Source organism: Centroberyx gerrardi, chromosome 5, assembly GCF_048128805.1.
Source record: "Centroberyx gerrardi isolate f3 chromosome 5, fCenGer3.hap1.cur.20231027, whole genome shotgun sequence".
Taxonomy (NCBI): domain Eukaryota; kingdom Metazoa; phylum Chordata; class Actinopteri; order Beryciformes; family Berycidae; genus Centroberyx; species Centroberyx gerrardi.
In genome coordinates, this window is record NC_136001.1 from 14526327 (window position 1) to 14546415 (window position 20089).

At 43.4% G+C, this 20089-nt stretch overlaps 1 protein-coding gene across 1 annotated transcript in view; it reads left to right on the forward strand.

The window, feature by feature from the left end:
• The first annotated feature begins 513 nt into the window (after positions 1-513).
• The window catches only part of ppp1r16b (protein phosphatase 1, regulatory subunit 16B), a 73220-nt gene continuing 53644 nt past the window's right edge, over positions 514-20089 (forward strand). The window contains exon 1 of the mRNA XM_071903836.2: positions 514-596. The gene's annotated coding sequence lies outside the window, so the exon portion shown is untranslated. The remainder of the gene's footprint in view (positions 597-20089) is intronic.

Sequence of the window (20089 nt, forward strand, 5' to 3'; positions counted from 1 at the left end):
GCATCACCGCTTAGGAAATAGGCCTATGATGTGGGAGATGCAAAAGGAGAATTTTCAATGCTTATGCTTTAGAGTTATTGAATCATTTTTAACAGCTGGCACATCCAGATCTATTGTTTTAGTAGTTGAAGATATGATGCTACAACACCATACCTTTTCCATGTCAAGGCCCCCCAAACAGATACAGTGAGGAGAGTGATACCCTTGATCTGCACATTCATAAATCATTCTCTTAGTGTCCTAGCTAAAAGGAAATACAAAATGAAATAAGACCCTTGCTCATTTTCGCTGGGGTCCCCTTGGAGCCTCCTCGAGGGCCCCCGCGCGGTCCCGGGGCCCCGCTTTGGGAACCGCCGCCATAAAGTGTGCCCGCATTCGCGCTCCAGTCTCCTCCCTCCGTCCCTCTCCGGCCCCGCCCTCAAGGAGTGACTTGGTTGTGTGAGAGAAGAGAGACTCTGCAGACACACGCAGCTTTTCTTATCAGCCCCGCTCTGTCTTTTACTAACGGGACAAGTTTACACCTCCGGGATATCGGTGTCCGCTCTCCCTTCTGCCCTCGCATCCATGTGAACGTCTCGACTTTAAACGAGAGTGTGGTGAGTGGAGAAATTGTTACAGATGTTGCCAGTTTGTGGGGGCTGAATGCAAGCACGCCGTGGACTGATTGTAACTGAAAGGGGGGAGAAGAATTTTTTTTCTCAGTAGAGGAAAAAGCGGCAGGCAGGCAGGCAGGCAGGAGAGGCATGCCCGTCTCCTGCTCTTCTTTGAGCAGTTTTAGCCCCACTTTACCGTGTGTAAGAGTAACTAAACGCTGTAATGGCGTGTAATTATACTGGTAAAATCAGTATTTCCGCTGCTGGCGCCTATAATTCAGCAACAAGGCTTGTGATTAAAAGATAGGCTTCAACATCCTCCCCGGGATGTTGCTATTACATCGCTGTAATGTTGCTCGCTGTGGACCGCGGCTGCAACGTTACTGCTACTTTGCAAGTGTGGGCTGTTGGGACACTTGACCGCTATTGCAAGTAGTTGAGGACTGTAGCGAGCGGAGTTTATTTTGCTGTAACTTCACAAGCCACTGTCCCATACAAACCCGAAGGAAACTGTGTTTTCCAAGAGAGAGAGGCTCATCAAAGCTGTAGATATTTTGGCAAAGAGGGAGGAACAATGTCTCCATCTCAAACTTTAGAATGATAAATACGCAAATATGTATAGCAATTCAATTCATATGTATATGTTATGCCTTATTGTATGTAAAACATCGACTTTTTTCACTTATGTTCTGTTTTTCAAATCTGTGATATAAAGATTTAGCTTGTAGGAGTTTTATTTATTTTTATTTTTTTACCCCCCTTGAATCACTTGGTGAGTTTGAGTATTCATAAGCCTATCGTAGCCTACATCTCTCACATAGTAAGACAGAGTAGGCTGCATTAAAAATCCATGACATCCTTAGTGCTGTGATGACCACTGTGCCATCTAGAGGCTCTGTCTCTAGCTGGCACTGCTTCTGCTCTCCTACCCAAACGCACTGTCTCAGCCTTCTCAAAGTTCACCAAAAAAAAGATGTAAAACACTGGTGGCTGTGTTTGTCTCAGTTTGTGCCAGATGTACGCTTTGTTAAGGTAGGTGGTATCCTTGCCTGGTTGTGTTGCCCTTTAAATGTTTGATGTGTGGAGACATCTTGAGCGCTTTCTCCTGCTGTGCCTCTCAGCATCTGCACCGGCTGTCAGCTCATGTTAGAAATGCGCTGTCAGAGAGACAGTACTCTGCCCATATGCACACACATGCGCGCGCACACACACACACATGTGGGCACATACATACACGCAAACTCACATGCAGGAATACTTGCACACACATGAGGACATACAAGCAGGGAAGTATATATGCACATGCAAACACAGGCAAACATGCAAATACAAACACACACCATACTTAAAAATACTCATGAATACACATGCATGCACGCACTCACATGCATACAAACAGCATTAATCCTATGAGCACATCTAGCCTCACACGGTCACACGCACATGTATGTGTACACGCACTCCCTCATGAACACATACTGTACACACAGACACACATTCTGCCATGATCACAAGAACCAATGCACACCTTGTGCAGTGTGCACACGCACTCATAAACACACACATGCACACGCACACACTGCTTGCCCCTGGTAATGCACTCCTCCGTATTACAACCAGCCATTACCCCGGTATTTTAGACGATGAACCATTAGTCTGTATACGGTATAATGGCAAAATTAGATTCCTGTGAGTGTCTGTGTGAGCAGTCTCTCTGATCTCTGAGGAGCCCCACTGCTCTCTCTCAGCACTCCCACTTCACTGATGAGCTGCCTCCATAATATATTCTCTGTAGTTTTGTACCCTAACTGATGTTTAATTATTCCGACACGGTGATTTGGCTGTTGCTCATGAAATATTGAAACGGAGGAGGCCCAGGAGGCATGCTAAAAGACACAGGCTTCACTTTATCCTTAAATTCAGCTTGCAGAGGAGCTGGGCACTGTCTGTGATTGACATCAAACCAAGTCAACACAAACACCCAACCACCCAAAAGTTGTTTATTGCCATTTTTGCTTTGCCAGTGCTCACAGGGAGTCTGTTTCTTATGCTTGAATTGGAGATCTCTTCCTCGGCCCCCTGCTTCTTAAGATGTCTTCCCTAAGCCATGCCTCAAACCAGCGTGCTTGCTTGGTATCGAAAAGCGATTATACTAGATCAACGCTCTGATTACAGCTAGCGACCAGGCACTGTCTGCTAATCTGTGATCTTAATACTGCGGCAGGCAAATCTCAGGGCAGCCATCGAGCCTAATTAGAGGCCTCAAACTCTGCCGCCCCATTTCTTAGCCATATTTGTATGCCAATCTCTTACAAGCACTCATTCACTTTCTCATTCCCCTGATGTGGATTTAAATATGTAGGATTGGCGTAAGAGTCGGTGCTTGTGCCTTGTGGTTGAGTTTTGCCAAATCATCAAGGAGTGGATGTTGGTCAGGCAAATTTGGTTTTCCACACATTTTCCCCAAACTCTTTATTGAACAGCATTGAAAGCATTTCTCCTTGTTACTCCTGTGTTACTCCTGTGTGCTTATTCATTTGTGTGTTTGGCTGGGTTATTGACCAGTGTAAACAATGGATTTTAAAATGTGTAGCAGGAGTACAAAAGATTATAGTCCTTGTGTCTAGTTGGTGATTTTATGCAAAATTATACAAAATTGCAAAAGAATACCAAATTAAAAAGGATGAGCAAGTAAATTATAGTTTACTTCACATTGTCCCTGAAATCATGTTTTTTGGCTGGGTTGATAGTGAAGTGATCAGTGGACACAATGGTGTGTCCCCTGCTGGTCAGAGCCAGCGGGACCCTTGGGATTTCTGAACCCCAACTGTGAGGGTAAAACCACCGAAACTGGCTGCATGTGTCTGTGTCTTTGTTTTGTATTGCAAAGCTTTAGCACCATGCCATCTCAATCCTTTTAGCCTTGTGTGTGTGTGTGTGTTTGTGTGTGTGTTTGGGAGTCTGTTAATTTGCAAATGCTCGTGTGTGAATCTGTGTTTCTGCATATTTAAGTGTATGCAGCGCAGTGTGTACTTGCATGGCTCTATAGGCCTTTATGCATATACAGTAGCCTGTGTAGCTCACAGCGTTTTCACAGCCTTCGCCGACCCAGCGCTGCGTTTGTGGCTCATTGCACTTGTGCTTTAGCTTTTCTGCATAGAAGCCCAGCATCTTGTGCAGACTGTGTCCTCAGACGTACACCCACCAATCAGAATCAGTGAATCATCATGAACAGGAAGTGAGCTCATAGAGTTTGTGGCCTGTACTCTGTGTTCAGGAAGTGCATTTGACCCAAGGGGCCATTGTAAAGGTTTTTTCCTCACATTGTTATGGAAAGCACAGCAAGCTTTGCTGGTCCAGTATGAACACAGCACATGGTTACGACGGGTAATACATTTTCAAAGAATTTTGCGAGTAATATTTGAGGTTTCCTTATTATTTACCTATGTTAGAAAGCATGAAATTTGTCTACTGCAAAACACTGCTTGTCAACTGCTCTCCATACAGCCTATATGAGGCTTATAAAAGTTCTTAATATCTAAAAGAGTCGTGCTCTTGTTCTGTCCTGATGAGTAAAATGCCTCTTAGATTAGAGCAACACAGCTGTTGAACTTCAAAGGCAAAATTCTGCCGACATTGAAAGTGCTGTTGAAAAAGTGCCTGTGTGTGTGTGTGTGTGCTTTTTGAAGGCTGTTTTTATGAATTCCCCCTCTGCTGTTTGAGATGGGCCCTTTAATGTCTGGTTTGCTCTGTGTTCCCTCCCTGTGTGCTCTGCCCCCATTGGTTTTAAATGGACAGCACACTCCTGTGCCTGGTTGTGCCTGGTCGAGCCAAGGCTGCAGCTGAGATGTGTGTGTGCGTGTGTGTGTGTGTGTGTGTGTCCATGGTTTATGGTTTGTGTCCTTGATATTGCTCCTTCTATGTGCTGTATATGTGCGAGTATGAGCGTAGGTGTGTCTGGAAGTGTTTTCTTGCTATCATCATGGTTCACTGTGCTAGAATGCCCCGATTATACACACACACACACACACACACACACACACACACACACCCTTAACATGCATTCTCAGCTTGTAGAACACCCTGTTTAAGTTAAAGTATGTGCCACACTGTTTCACCACTAGTGTTTTGCCCATTAAGGTTTCTAGGTTTTTATGAACTAGTGATAACCAATGTTCTTTGGCTCAGATCTCTAAAGTGCGGCCTCCCTTTAAAGTGTTGACATCTGTATCCATTGAAATATTAATGAGCAAGCAGAAGTTTGTCTGAAAGCTTCCTTTTAGGAATCCTCAAAAGAGGCCAAATATCTAAGTGCGTTTGTGTTGAGACAAGATGCTGGTGATGCCATCACTGCCTTGTGTGTGTCTTAACTGATCAGCGACAGTTGCCGCATTCATTTCCAAATGAGTCACAGGAACAGGCTAGTTGCACATGAACGCTGTGGCGACGTGGCACTGAAAAGGTGATGGCGTGTGGTCTTCCCTTGCACCAGCTCTGATGCAGTGACATGGCCAACGGTCTACAGCAGCAATCACCAGACCCAGAGTCCTGCTGGTTTTCAGTCTAGCTATCCAATCAGGGACTGATTTGCACCTGGGATGCAAGGTGAATGCAGTTTCAATCACACTGAAACAACAAACTATCATACCATACACAAAAAAATTACTCTTGAGATTTTTGAATGATCCCGCCCCTCTGCCTCCTGTTTCAACAGGAAATACATCACATTAAGGGAGCAAAATGCTCTCAAAATGCAGTTTTATTGTGACTTAAACTTGATTGAGAACCAGTGGTCTACAGCCTTTACTTTATTCTGCCTTTATGTAGTCTCCACTGTTGGCTTCAGATATCCACAGCACACCGAAAATTGATGATTGTTTGGAAATGTCACATAATAAAATCACATGTAAAAAGAGGAGTTAATACTGGACAAGGCCAGACATGCTTTAACCTGGGTTAGGGTTGTTCCTAATCTATTTAAGTTTTGGAGGTAATAGAGGTAATCACCATAGTTTTTTAGCATGAACAAAACCTCAAGACACACCTGAGTTCACTCAGCAGCACAGCTCTCTGACTGAGAAGCACCGATCTATCCAACATAATAAAGGATTGCAATGATGAATCCAAAACTCTCCTGCCATCCTTTTTATCTACCTCTCCTTTTCTGGATCTAACAAACGGAGAGAGGAAGATATTTGGTTTTTAAATGGTAAAATGAGAAGTCAGCATGTAGAGCTATGACTGTGCCTGCAGTTATTGGGACAGTGCAGGCTTTCTGTGTGTCCATCTTGGTGTAGTAGTGGATTAGAAGTGACACTTACTGCAGGCTGGCTGAGTCTTTAGCCTTGTTTACTCTGGCTGGGTCTTAGCCGGGGACTCAAACCATCATTAGGCAGTGAAATGACTCAACATCGGGACAAATCCGCAGACAGAGAGAGAGGCAGAGAAACAGAAAGAGGAACAGTTTAAAGAAGAAAGGGAAGAGAGAAAGACAACAGAGAAAAAATGGATATTCCTGAATTTGCCCGGAGATCCAGAGTGAGCCGGATGACTGCAGCAGGGGTGGTAGTTACAACCTGGAGGCCAGGGCGTGCTGTGGTCAAACCCCTTTATAAATAAACAGACAGATTGGTCCAAAATAAACATGAATTGCTCATGTCAGTGCGCAGTGTGGAGCAGATGGGTGACTAACCCCACCCAGGAGCGGGACTGCAAGCCCTAAACATGAGCTGCTGTTGTGGAGAGAGGCTGTAGGCCAGGTTTTCCCGGCCTTGGGGTTGGGACCCTTTGTGAGATAGAAAACGACCATTTCGGACATTTATCCATTTCAAAATAGACTTGGGGAGGAGGGGGTCAGGAGTTTTCTGACCTCAGTGACGTGAGGTCACGTGTCAGAAAAGGATGGGAACCCCTGCTGTAGGCTCTGGACCTCTTACTGTAAGCTCTAAGCCTGGCCTGCTAGCTGCCACCACAGACGCAACACGCTGCTCCGCTGATGTAACGGAAAGCAATAGGCTTACCTTGTGCAGGTGAAATAAAAGCCCCCAAGTTTATAAAAAGCATCTCAGTGGGGAAAAAAAATGAAACCATCATAAAAAAACAAAGATGACAAGCAAAGAGAGACTACAGACACCAAACGACAACAAAGAAGAGCTAGAAAGATAAATGGACTGTCTTTTGGACATGGCTGTCTACTGGAGGCTACTGCCGGGGAGAAGAGGTTTATTATATCCTTTCGGAGTTAGCCTAGTGGACTGTTAGACAGGGAGCAGGACAGGAAAACTGTGGACTGGGTCTAGATGAGAAGACTGAGAGTCATCAACACTTGAAGAGATTGCCCCAGAAACTATAATACGGCTGATAATTATCTGCTTGGTCATCTTGGTTTTGTATGAGTACATCTTACTGGCTGTCTTATTTAGGCTGTTTGCTGATATGATATAATCCGCTGAGTTAATAAGATTGATTCTGACCTTAAAGTCATGTTTGAAGAATGGCTGCTGTTGGTGCATGAGGAATACAAGCATTGCTTAAAGCTCAAACACTTCAACAAGGCTGCTATTGTTGATCAGCATTCCCCTACAAGAAGCCTCAGTATGCCCAAGCAAAAGAAAACAAGAAGCTTATTAGTTGTACAGTAAGAGTGTTCTTAATCCATTACCTTACACCCTGTCTGTTGGGTAATCTGGGGCTTCAGCCTGACCTACTACTGTCACCGTTGTAGCCCTGTACATCTGTGGTGGAAAATCATCTGATCTTACAATACGGCAGGAGACGTGTCTTATAGTTTGTTGTCTTGCTGCCTGAATTATCATTTTGTTCTTGCTACTTGGAACAAAATGATAATTTTAACCATGAGTTCTGTTATAAATAGAAAATCCATGTCTTGTTGTCTACTTGGAACAAAATGATAAGTTTAACCATGAGGTCTGTTTAGAAATAGAAAATTCATACCTGTTCATTGTTTGTGTCTGAAATGTGAGTCACCGTCTGTCATTTGGAGATAGTTTGGTTTTAAGCCAGATGGCAACAAACAAGTACAGATTCTGTGCAATGTTTGCCTTAGGGTTGTAGCAGCGCTCCAAGGTAATAAAGTAGTAATTATTTATTAATTGAAGTGTGTAAATAAGGACTACAATAAGAGCAAGACAGTAACAGACGGTCTAGCTGCTACTACTTTGAGAAATACTGCACTGAAAAATGTGAAAAAGTGAAGGTATTTGTCAAGGTGCAAAAGTACAGTCAAATAATTTTGTTTCCTTAAACCGAGACAAATAATCCTAATTAATAATTGTGATCACAATATTTGGCAAAAGAATTGGGATTATCATTGTTGGCATAAATGTGCAGCCTTAATTGACAGTATGCTTTATTGTTGCATTCTTAAAGGAAGTTAAGGCATGTTTGGCAAGCTGAATACATGTAAGGATCTTCTTGGCTACCATTTCACTCAGTAGAATAATACATTAAATTGTTGAAATGGGATTAAATAAAAGGCCTTAAATTGGAACTACAGTCTGGGTTTTTCCCTCAACATTTGGAGAGGTAGATCTTGCCTTCCCCCTTGGCTTAGGATTTGTTCTTGGCCCTTAAAAGGTTGGTAACCACTGCTTTACACCTTGCCTGTTGGGTAATCTGGGGCCTCAGCCTGTCTCTGACCTACTACTATAGTAGGCCATGGCTGCACAGGCCATGCACTGGTTTTGTCCTGCTTGGCTAAATACTGGATTGAAGGCAGTACAATGGTGGGACTGTTGGACCTAGAGCAGCGTTGACCTGGCTGTGTCAGGCAGGATGAAGTACAATTTTGAAGTAGGTTAACAGGAATTGTAATGTGGAGTTTGTATGACTGTAGGGCCAACAGCGCTGTGCAGTGCTGAGTAATATGTTGGTCACTCGTATGTTGGTCAGTAGGCCCTACGGGACGAGTCCTGGCAGAGAAGCGTGGATGTACTGCAAGATTGCTGGCCTAGATGGACTATTTACAAGCATCAAGCAAACAGCTTATGCGGACATAAGCTAATGTAACTTGGGTGCTTATGAGTTGAGTTTAGCTTGCTGCTTCATGTTTTTTAGCCCCGTGACAGCAGGGGCTCTATGTTTGTTCGGTCGGTCACTCTGTTCCCCACTTTTGGTCACGTGGGTGAGCAGGGAGTTCGATTGCAGACTCAATTGGGAGACCCGAGTTTGATTATTGGCAGGAACGCTTCCACAAAATTCAATGTTGCGGGGCTGTTAGACTCTTAGTCTTATTGCCTTGGAATATCGGGCTTTCTTAGAATACACATGCATGCAGGGCTTCAGTCAGAGTTATCCTGGAAGTATTGCTCCTTCTCGGGTCAAAGTTGAGTGCTGCTGGCCAGTCCTGCCATTTTGTAGCACCTCAACACACTGCTTTTGTCTATATGCTATCTGCTGTCTACCACTGCCCTGGTTCGTCACAACGACAGGGGAGACAATGACCCAGAATCAAGTTGACCTGAGTGCTTTAAATCAAGGCTCCACTGGAGGAAATAAATTCTCTCCCCAGCAGCACGCCCAGCGCCAACTAGGACAAGTAATCCAGACAGAATAAAAACGTCCTCTTGGAGGACGTCAGGGGAGAGAGGGATGGAGCAATGGAGACATGACAGGGTTGGTAAAAAAAAAATGGAGAGAAAGAAAGAGAGAGAGGGCATGAAGGCAGACTGTTACGGATAGATGGAGGAGTGATACAATGCTGTGAGAGTTCGGCTTAGATCGTTCTCTGACATAAGAAAAGTTATCCCACTAGAGAGAGATCTGGGCAGTCGGATGGAAAGAGTTTATTTAGAGTAAAGCAATATTCAGCACAAGATGGAGCAAGTTTCTGCTTCCTATTCCTCCACAAGACAATTATAGTTTCTTATAGTGGCCTGACAGTTAATCTGAGTACAGATTTTGCTTCTTGGCATGGCTGCTAATTCACAGGACTGATCCCATATTACATACATTGTAGTGAGGAATTTGTTTCTCCACATATTCCTCTGATCCATTTCACCAGAGGGATCAGAGTGTAGGGTCAGCCATTTGTGGCGTTCCTGGTTCTGGTTCAGGATGGTCACTATAGCCACCTGCTGCCTCATTTGGCTTAAAACATGCACTAACAAATATGTATGTATGTGTGTGTGTGTGTGTGTGTGTGTGTGTGTGTGTGTGGAGTCTGTGGAGCTTCATGGCTCAGTGAAGCCTGTTCTGTTTTCTGTTTATCTGTTTACATACAGCAGCTGCTGCCACTCTGCTTTTCTTTCCACTCCTCTGCTCTCCTCTACCACTGATTAAGTATAGTCCCTCTTTTTTCCCCCCGTCCTTCTGTTGGTAAAAGGAAACTGCTGATACTGCTGAAGGGAGCACAGAGAGACTTCCAGGGCCAAACATAAAACACTGACAAATTAGTTCATACTGTCAGGGACCAACCTCAAGGTAAAAAGACACATTTGAATAACGAATCAAAAGCTCAAAAAAGGGTGTTTATTGTGACTCTCCTTTCACTTAACACCATCCTTGGTACTGTGTTATCAAATCACCAAATTGAATTATTATTCACACTATTTCTGTACCCAGTTGAGTAAAACTTGAGTGAGTTGGATGCAAAACGACTGCCACAAACTGATCGCAGGAACACACGCCATGGATATAACAAGCAATGGATATCTACAGATGGAGCATAAAATCCCCTCGTTTTACACGTTTGGCGTTTAACCCACCGAGGGGAATTGCTTGGAACATCTTGCAGCACTAATACAAGCTAGATGCAGAGTGGGGGGACTTCTACAACAGCTACCACTGTGTGTAAGATGTAATATACAGAGTATGTGTGTCTGCCAAGCCCTCCAAAGATAGATCTGTGTTGTGTCAGTGTGACTAACGCGATTTCAGTTTGACATGGCCAGGGGTCACATTTCGGCTAATGGCTGGGGTTGTCAGAGAGGTCAGATGTCAAATCGCAGTGTAACACTCAAAACCAACTGCTTCCTGTTTTAATGGCCATGTGCTGTGCCGTTAGCCCTTGGTGCAGTGTTTCTTAAACAATGGCTCAGGGCCCAAAATGATCACTAGTATGTGGTAATGATCCTGAGTCTCGGGGTGAAACGGGAGTTGTAAAATTTGGGTCCTCGGGGGAAGAAGTTGAGGAGCTGCTGTCAGTGTCTGATCATTAGCATCAGTGAAGCCCAGTGGGTCTTTCCAGGGCCAGCGACAGCTCCAAACAATTTGAACACAAAATCAAAAGCATTATTTGTTGTTTTGAGGCCATAGCCCAAACTAACAAAGCACAACAAATGATCTCATAGATTTCGCTTTGGGTGAAATTCATTGATTTTGAAAATGAGTAAGTCCTGATTAGCCCTGTTTAGTCCTGCAGTGAGTTTTTGAGGTGTGAAACAAATCGAACATCAAGCAAGTTACCTCCATGGGCTGGATATCACAGATAACATCCTTTAAGTACCTATTAGCATGGGGTAAATACCACACATTGTCAAGCCTTTTCTGGTATGCAAGGAGTGGGCTGCGCATTGATTTTCTTAGAGTGTATGCCAGTGCTGGGAAACTCTGGAGGCTCAGGCCGCCACCTTCACCAGCACCAGTGACAGATAGTGTAGTGACAGACAAACACAGCACAGTCCCTTGTCATGCATGTGGTTTCATTTTGTTTTGCCTTGCCCTGAACACCTTCATACGGCTCCATCTATGAAATCAGAGCAGGCCGTCACATTGCAAAAGGCTTTATGGTTCAATTTAATCAGAAGAGAGAATGAGAAGTCATTTCATTCCAAGAGGCTGTATTGCTCAATTTAAACATGAAATTGGATCAGGCTATTTCATTTCAAAAGTATGAACATGATAATTCTGTAATCCCATTTTGCTTTCCAAAAATGGTGTAAAAAGTTAACTTGAGTTGAAAGAAAAGCTTTACACCGCCAAGCTACATTAAATCTTACATTTCACATTGGCTCCCTGCAGAAATCCTGTATTAATTTTGCCATTTTTAATGTAATTAACAGCTGAAATTTTCTCCTGTGACCCTGAAACCAAGCCAAACCATTGATCAAGCACTGGCAAATGACAACAGTAGATGGGTTGGAATGACACAAGGTTTCTGCCGGACACTAAAGATTTATATCTCCGCAGTGAATGATGGCTGACATCCTTGGTCTCTGTCGTTTGCACGGCAGCTGTAACTCCTACCGCTGTCTAACTGAATGGTCTTGGTGGGCTTTTTTAATCAGCTTGGCCTGCCTTTGGTATTAGGAGGTGATTAAATGAATTAGCGGGACCTGGAGACATCGGCAGTGGCCTGGAACATAGGGGCAGGGGCTCAGGGGGCCAGGAGGGGTGGGGGGGTTGGGGTGTCGGGGGGTTTAGGGGGTAGAGGGGGCATAGTGGGGACTGGGCTCAGCCTCATTCAGCTGCAAATTCACAAGCAGGCATGCGTGCACAGTGTACACACACACGCACACGTTCTCATAACATGGTGAGGCATAGGCAGCTCACAAGGACACACACATGTAGCTAAACACATAGACACAGACACAAACACACACACGCACTCTCTCTCTCACACTGGGCCATTGTGTGTGACAGTGCCGTCAGTGTGTCTCCATACGGACTGTCCTGACACAGCACACGCCTCCTCGCTGCTAAATGTCACGCACTGTTACCGACATTATTAGTGATGCAGAGGGCCACTTGTGTGTGTGTGTGTGTGTGTGTGTGTGTGTGTGTTTGTGTCTGTATGCTCATGTGTACACTGACAGTTATGCATTCTATGTGCTTGTTCATGTATGTGCTTGTGTGTGCAGGGATCTTTCAGGGCCTGTTGAATTGCACTGAAGATTTCCTCTTCCCCCTGATGTGTTTGTCTCCTGCTCCCTGTGTGTCTCTGTCTGCGCCTGTGTACATTTTTGTCTTCGCATTTGCCTGTGCCAGGCGGAGACTGATAACGGTATTTGCTCGTCTCCTCATAGCAGCCTGTGATGTATTGGATGAGGAGAGGGGACAGTGCGAGTGCAGCAGTACTCACCAGCAGCACAGAAACAGGACTTCTTTATTTACACCACATGCTGCTGCTGCTACTGCTGCTGGCCTTGTTTGTACCACACAGCTGGCACCAGTGTTACCCTGGCACAAGCTGTGGTCCAATCACACACACTGGAACGCTGCGTACACACACTCATATGCACAAACTCACACATATGCATACATGGGACACACAGGCACAGAAGCAAACCAGCACACACATGCTCTTGGGGTCTGCAGCACGGCCTTCTCTGTGGAGACCTGCTGATTGATGGGGTCACGACCTTAGTGGGCGGAGTTTTCTTATTTTGGCAACTTCCTCCGACTGACCGTTGGAGCAGAGAGAGGAACTGTGAAACTCTGCACTGCTTTGTCCTGACCTGCTCCTGCAGTCAGGAGTTGCAGCAATCGGACATCCAGAAGATCTATCCAGTACCTGATGAAAATGACAATTTTAGCGGTACTTGCTATGAAGAGCCTATCTATAATGTGTTATGGGGACATTTATAAAAATGTCAGACATTCATAATGGAATGTAACTGAGTGAATTATAAGATATGGTCTTCATTAGAAGTGTTATTAAAATCCTTTGTACTGGATAGAGAGGTGTTCAAGTTTTACATAGAACAAAATCCTGTAATATAATGTTTTCAATAGTGAACATTATCATTTAGCTGAAAACCTTTTGACCCCTGCTGGGTTTTTGTCAGCACCTGGATTCTCTTCTAATGTTGAAGCTTTCATTTTAGGCTGAATTGTAATCTTTCTTTGTTCCTTGTAGCCTTTCTTGTCTTTCCATATCTCCTCTCATATTCTCCCCTCTCAACCTTTATTAGATGAAAGGAAGAGACGGGAGAATGTTTTGGCCTTCTCCAAAATGTTTTGATAAGGTGATGAGGAGGAGGTTGCGATGATGAGAGAGGAAAACTTGAAAGGCTGTTGCTGTTCAACCGCCAGACCTCAATTTGAGCATCATGTCCATTACCTTTTAATGTATTCTCTCTCCAAAAGAATCTGCATTAGGACACTGATTCTATTGGCACCCACACTGCTCAAAAACACTCAACTGGAGCGTCTGGCTTCTGCTTCAAAATTCAAATGGATTCAAATGCATTCTTGATCCTGGTACTAAAAAATGAATTGATAAGACTGCTTACCTTCCGTTGCCTTTGTGCATGGAAAATTAACTTTCTGCTGACTTTTTCAACTCTTCATGAACCGTAGTACAGCGCTCAGTATGCCTGTGCAGGGTTTGAGCCAGGATGCTGCCTTGGCATTGGAGAGAAAACAACAAGTTGGCTCCAGCTAGGGCCGGGTGTTGTTGGAAATTTCTGATACCGTTGCCAGTAGTGGCACCTTAGATAGTTTGTGTAAATTAACTTGACACAATATTGCATCACATCAGCTGCATTGCATTGTATATTGATCTAAAATTTAATCTTATTTAAGTTCACATATATTCATTTCTGATGTCATGTTAGAAATTTTATGGACCATATTCGAAACAGTTTAATATGATGCCTCAATGAAAACCTTTTTCATGCACTAACCGTGGCAAGAGGTGACTAAGCACCTCAGTCATCAAGCACACTAACTATCACCATGCATGGATAAAAACAGATTTCTTTACACATGGTTACGACAGAATTGTCATTCACCCATAAGCACAATCTGTTAGAGCATTGCTATTTTGATGTGCTGTTTGTTTGCTGTGCACTTTTACATGATGTGCCGTTGTTAGTAGAAAGTCTGGGGAAATGCATTACCTCAGTCGGTGATTGAATTGGTGCTGAACGGCTGATCGCACTGTTAAAAACATCAGTAATTGGAATTGTCCTAAAAACAACCTGATCGTTGCATCCCTAATCTTCATCCACTTGTAGCATTGTGGAAATGTCTTTCTGAGTTGAAATGTGTACTGATGCAGAGTATGTAGTGTTGAGTTGTGTGTGGCCTGTAGCCAATTGCCAAGCAGTTAAATATACAGCATGCAGATGCTCTGCCAGTCACAAGTAAAGCTGAATACAACAACACTGATTGGCTGTTAGAAGAGCAGCTATAAAAGGTGCAGGATTTGTTATGGTGTTGTATTCATTTAACTGAAAAAAGTATCCAAAGTTTGCATTGAAGGTCCTAACATTTTGTACACACCTAGAAAACAATGCTGAGTGCAAACTGTATTGTCAGTTAACTTTGTACGTTTCGGTCGTCGGTGAAGAGGGACAATTGGGCGTACTGACCAAATTCCAGAGGGATGTTTTATATTTAAAAGAGGCCTAGATCAAAAAGCCAAGTTCAAAACCCGACTGTGGGGTATTGCGTACTTTAGTGTGGTGTGACATCACATACCGTGGTGCTGCCATCTATACGTCTGTGTTGTATTTCCCACTGTGCCAAATCACCTTCATAATGTTGATGGAAGGTCCAGCATGACCTCAATCCAGCTGGTTTGTGGAGATATTAGAGTGAATTAAAGCTGATGTCAGCGCTGTTGTCGTGCACACACACATATGAGCACTGTTAGTATGCATAGAGACATGCACATACACACACACACACACACACACACGCTTATATGCCTATACTTGTGAAGACCTTCAATGACTGTGTTCATTCCCTAACCCTAATATCAACCCTCTCCACTACATGCGTAACCCAAAGCTAACCCTAATTCTAACCCTAACCCTGAACCCAAGCACTAACCCTAAAATAGTCCCTTAAAAGAACTGAGGACCGGCAAAACATCCTCACTTTCTTGAGTTTTACTTTTCTTTCTGTCCTTGAGAGGACATTTGATCCTCAGAAGCATAAAGATACAAGAATGCAGACACATTCAAAGACAGACACGCACTGGCACTGGCAATGATGAAAAGAAGAAAATGGATCGTGATGACCTGAGTGCTCGGTGACAAAGCCTTTGTACTGAGTCCTCAGACGGCCAAGATAGGCAAGATAGGCAAAATGTCTCAACTACCCTGATTTCTACAGCTGCTCCATACAGTCTGCCTAATCAGACAAATAGCTTTTAGTTGCAATTTATTTATTTATTACAATTAATGTCAAACTTTTTACTTATGCAAAAGCTGACATAGTATTTATAGCATGTTTGTTTACAGTTCTGACTCTCATTTTCATAATTTACCTTTATTGATATCCTGGACTGGCAGGTCAACAGCAGATTCAACTTTTTGCAAACTGTCAAACCCCATTGACTTTTACTGGAAAGTCAATGGGGAGCTGCTGCAAGGTGGATGGAAAGTGGCCGTGCCCTGTATGTTTGTAGGCAGAGCAGAGCACTTTCTAAAGTCGAGACCAGTTAAACTTTTTAGAGAAGTGCCCATGACTTGACATGAGCATATTTTTGTGAGCCAACTAATCACAAGGAAGAAGAAGAGATTTCACGGTACGTAGGCAGTTTACGACGACAACGACCAGAATGAAAAAGGAGAAAGTCTAGTAGTAATTGTTACTCTGTTGTTGTGGGTGTTTCTTCAAAGTGCCTGAGAGCAGGACATAAATACTGTTTACTGATAGTGGCGGCTGCTTGATATGGGAGAAAAATTTGCGTTGTGCGACCCGCTTTTTCAAATTATCAGCACAAAATGCAGTTGAGGCGATGCTTTTTCTACAAAAATGTGGGAGGGAAAGTGTGAGTGCGCCGTAACGTTCTTATTTGAAGCGGCGGAACCGATGGAGGTCAATCTGTGATTTTCTGCCTCGGCCCTGGGGGAACGGCTGTAATATCACCAGTGGGGCTTACAGTTGCCCAAAGCTCAAACAGGTTGTCTTTGCTTTCTGCCAGGACATCACATCAAGTGCGCTGAGTATATGCACTCGGCCGGTTTTCCATGCACCGCTGAGTCTCTTTATGTGCATTTCCCCTGGGGGCTACAAACGATTTATTCTATTCTATCTTTGCCCATTAAAAAAAAAAAAATGTGAGCGCTAAGGTCCGCTTCTCATTCACCTGTTTTTAATGTTATAGAGATGGAGTGAATACAAACAGGACTACATGTGCCTGGGTGCAGTATGCTGTGTTTTTTTAATGAGAGTGGGCGGTAGCCTTCACTAGTAAGTCATAAAGACTGAATGAAGAGCGACAGTAAGGAGGACAGTCCACCAAGAATAGCAGCCTGGATTCATGCTGTTGTACGTACATGAACACAGTCATGGATGCTCCTCATCAGTATAACTCCATATATGCTGTTCATATTGTTAAATCCAACCAATCTCTCTTCAAACATGAAAGCCATATGCATAGAGAGCTGGGTGGTGAAAAACTAATGGGTAGAAATTGCTGACAAGTTGTGTTTCTATGCATGTGTGGGTCTGTGTCTGTGTTTTTGTGTCTTTACTTGCTTGTTTGTCTCTCTGTGTATATTTCACTGTACTTGTGTGTGTGTGTGTGTGTGTGTGTGTGTGTGTGTGTGTACTCTAAGTAATATAATTACCTCTCCTCTGATTTGATCAGCAGAAGCTCCTGGGTCTCATATTGCCGGAGCTAATGCCACGGACCATCAAAGACAGATAAAGAAAACACTGGACGTTTCCTATTTGTCACACATCCTGTCTGAAGTTAATACACTTTGCCCGCTGCACTCACATCTAACAAGAAAGAGATGAGTCGCGACTGCGCTCACCCACTTTGGCGTCGTTAAACCCAGCACGTCGTAAAATATACAGCATTTTCTGTAGAATGTTTTGCAGATGTCGGGGGTTTGGAGTAATCTTGGTTGTTGGACCCAGGTTCGCTCCTTGGCCTGTTCCTGGATCAGTTCCCAGTTTATTTGGCTATTGGTTGAAACTTTAATGATGAAATACTAATTGTTATTTTTTTTTGAGGCGGGGGGGGGGGCTGTACAACATTCATTAATCCGTAATCATCCTTAATTATATTTTGTAGCTCAGCTGTAGTTTTTCTGTGTGTGGCCCCTGCAGTGTGTGTGTGTCTGTGTGTGTGTGTGTGTGTTTGTGTGTGTGTGAGAGAGATCCACTGGAGCATTTATTTTTTTATCCACCAAGTTTCCAGTGCTCTAGTCAGCTCCTATAAACAGGCGAGAAGGGGGTGTAGGTGGGGCACACACACACACACACACACTCACACACACACATACACCCTTTCACTGGCTGCAGTTCATCTGAGCTTATTTTATTTTCACAGATAAAACACATTAATAAGGCACTAAAAACTTTACAACTAAACAAACATTATTCCTAGTAAATTCTGCAATATAAAGAAATGACCAAAACAAGTATCCTTGTGCTCGTGGTTTAAAAAACATCAACACTCACACTGAAGCTGTGTGTACCATTGCTCATAACTTGTATTTGTTTTACACGTTCTCCAAACAGTCTCCTTTTTAACCAGGCAGCATGGTGTTGTGTATTTCCTGTTTTAGCTATGACAATGCATTAACATGAGCGGAGGTGTCTGGTTTGTGTCATTACTTAATGGATGTGCTGCTATCAGTAGCAGCCTGGTAATGGCTTCCCCGGGAACAGGGACAGGACAGGCAGCGAGACATGCTGTACCTGAAACAACACATGACGGGGGACCGGAGGATTAGCATCTCATACCCGGAAACCGAATGTAGTTAATGTGTAGTGCTCATCACTTCTAATCGTTCATGTATCAGTACAGTACAGTACCATGCATGTATAAATTTAGCGTAGGTGGCCCCAGTGGGAATCCAACCCTGAATCCAGGCAGCGTCATGCTCTACTCATTAAACACCAATCTAGTGCAGAACATTCAGAGAAATGACAGAAAAAGCACAAAAATGCAGAATCTGATCACAATTAAAATCACTTCATTCATCAAGTACAATAAATGTACAGGAATTTATCTTGGTGTCATTGGTGCAGAGTAGGAATGGGACGTTTATCTCACGATACGATTCGATACGCGATATGGGGTTCACGATTCGATACAACCACGATACGCTGTAATAAATAAAAGTTCAGTGACAACAAAGTATGACACTGCAGAATTATGTTTATTTCTGAGCCATGAGTCTTTCTAGCCATGGCACTGGCTTGCTAGAATGTAAACAACAATTTAAAGATGTCATTACAAAGGCCCCATGATACGTATGGTCACATTTTTGTATTGCGATATACCTGAATTTCAATATCGTCCCATCCCTAGCTAGTGCAGAACTTATTGTCAATTCACATAGTGACATGAGGACATACTGGCCCACATGGGACAGGGATCTTACACAGTAGACTGTACATATCACTCTACATGTATACAAAACCTCAGGGGGAAATCATGGTGACTAATGCATGATTTTAATAAACAGTACTCTTAATAAACAGCTATTGGCATTTCTGGGCCCATGTTGTTGTTTGGTGGTGTGTTTTCTTATTCTCGCAGATAACTGGATAGACTAGATAAGGTGAAGTGCCGTCAAGACACTTCCAGCGCAGCTAGAATGGAGTTTGATAGCAGAAGAAATTTCAACTGGTGTCAGTCCCGCAGAATCAAAGAGTAAGGCCTTCTTTCTAGAAATCCATTGTAGAAGAGGAAGAGATACCAATTTCTCCATCGACAGAAGCCTCAGTAGACCATAATGCAATGCAGCCAAAACATGTTGCTGTATGTTTTGAGTAAGGGGTGCAGCTCTTCTTTTTTCTCGATCGGGAATAACTCGCTCTATTGCTCCTACTATCCTATCACTATCACTATTACTCTCTACACCTACAAGTATAACCCACAGCAACAAGTTCATGCCCGTCCTCCGGGGGTTGTCGAAAAGCATTCTGGGAAATGTAGGACATCGCTAACTCAAGCAGAAGTAGACAGTTGAGGGAATGTGGGTGCACCTAAGGCTAAACTTTTTAACTTTTACAGTAGGGACCCACATTTTCAAAATATGTTTTTTCTCACCACCAAAACCTTATTTTTGCAGGCTGTTGTATAAACTAATCAAACAAAATTAACTCTATTTAGGGGTTATTAATCTTCCATTGGGATTTCTAAAGGTTTACATAAAAAAACATAAAAATGCCAGCAGCTTTAGCTACAAATTCCTTCAGAATACTTTGGGACCCTATTTTAATCTTCTTGTGATCGACCTTTGGCTCCTGACCCAGTCTTTACAAGGCATTTGCTTTTAGCCATTTTGTTGCGTTAAAGGCATTTTCAATTTATGTTTATTTGTACACAAACTCCTGTAGTTTTGCTCCACTTCATCATTGATATGGTTTATTAGAGTAGACAGTCAAGGGCGCACTGACGTCCTTGAGCTGGAAAAATCTTTATGCATCTAAAGATATCTGAATCAACAGCTTGGCAAGGTTTTGAGTTTCGTTTGTGTGTGTGAGGATGACTTTTGACTAACTCCACTTTGCTGCCAATAGAAAATGCAACAGACAACTCTTGTGTGCACACACTGACACACACACACACATGCACACACACACAAACACGCTACTTTGTAAACGGAGGACTGAGA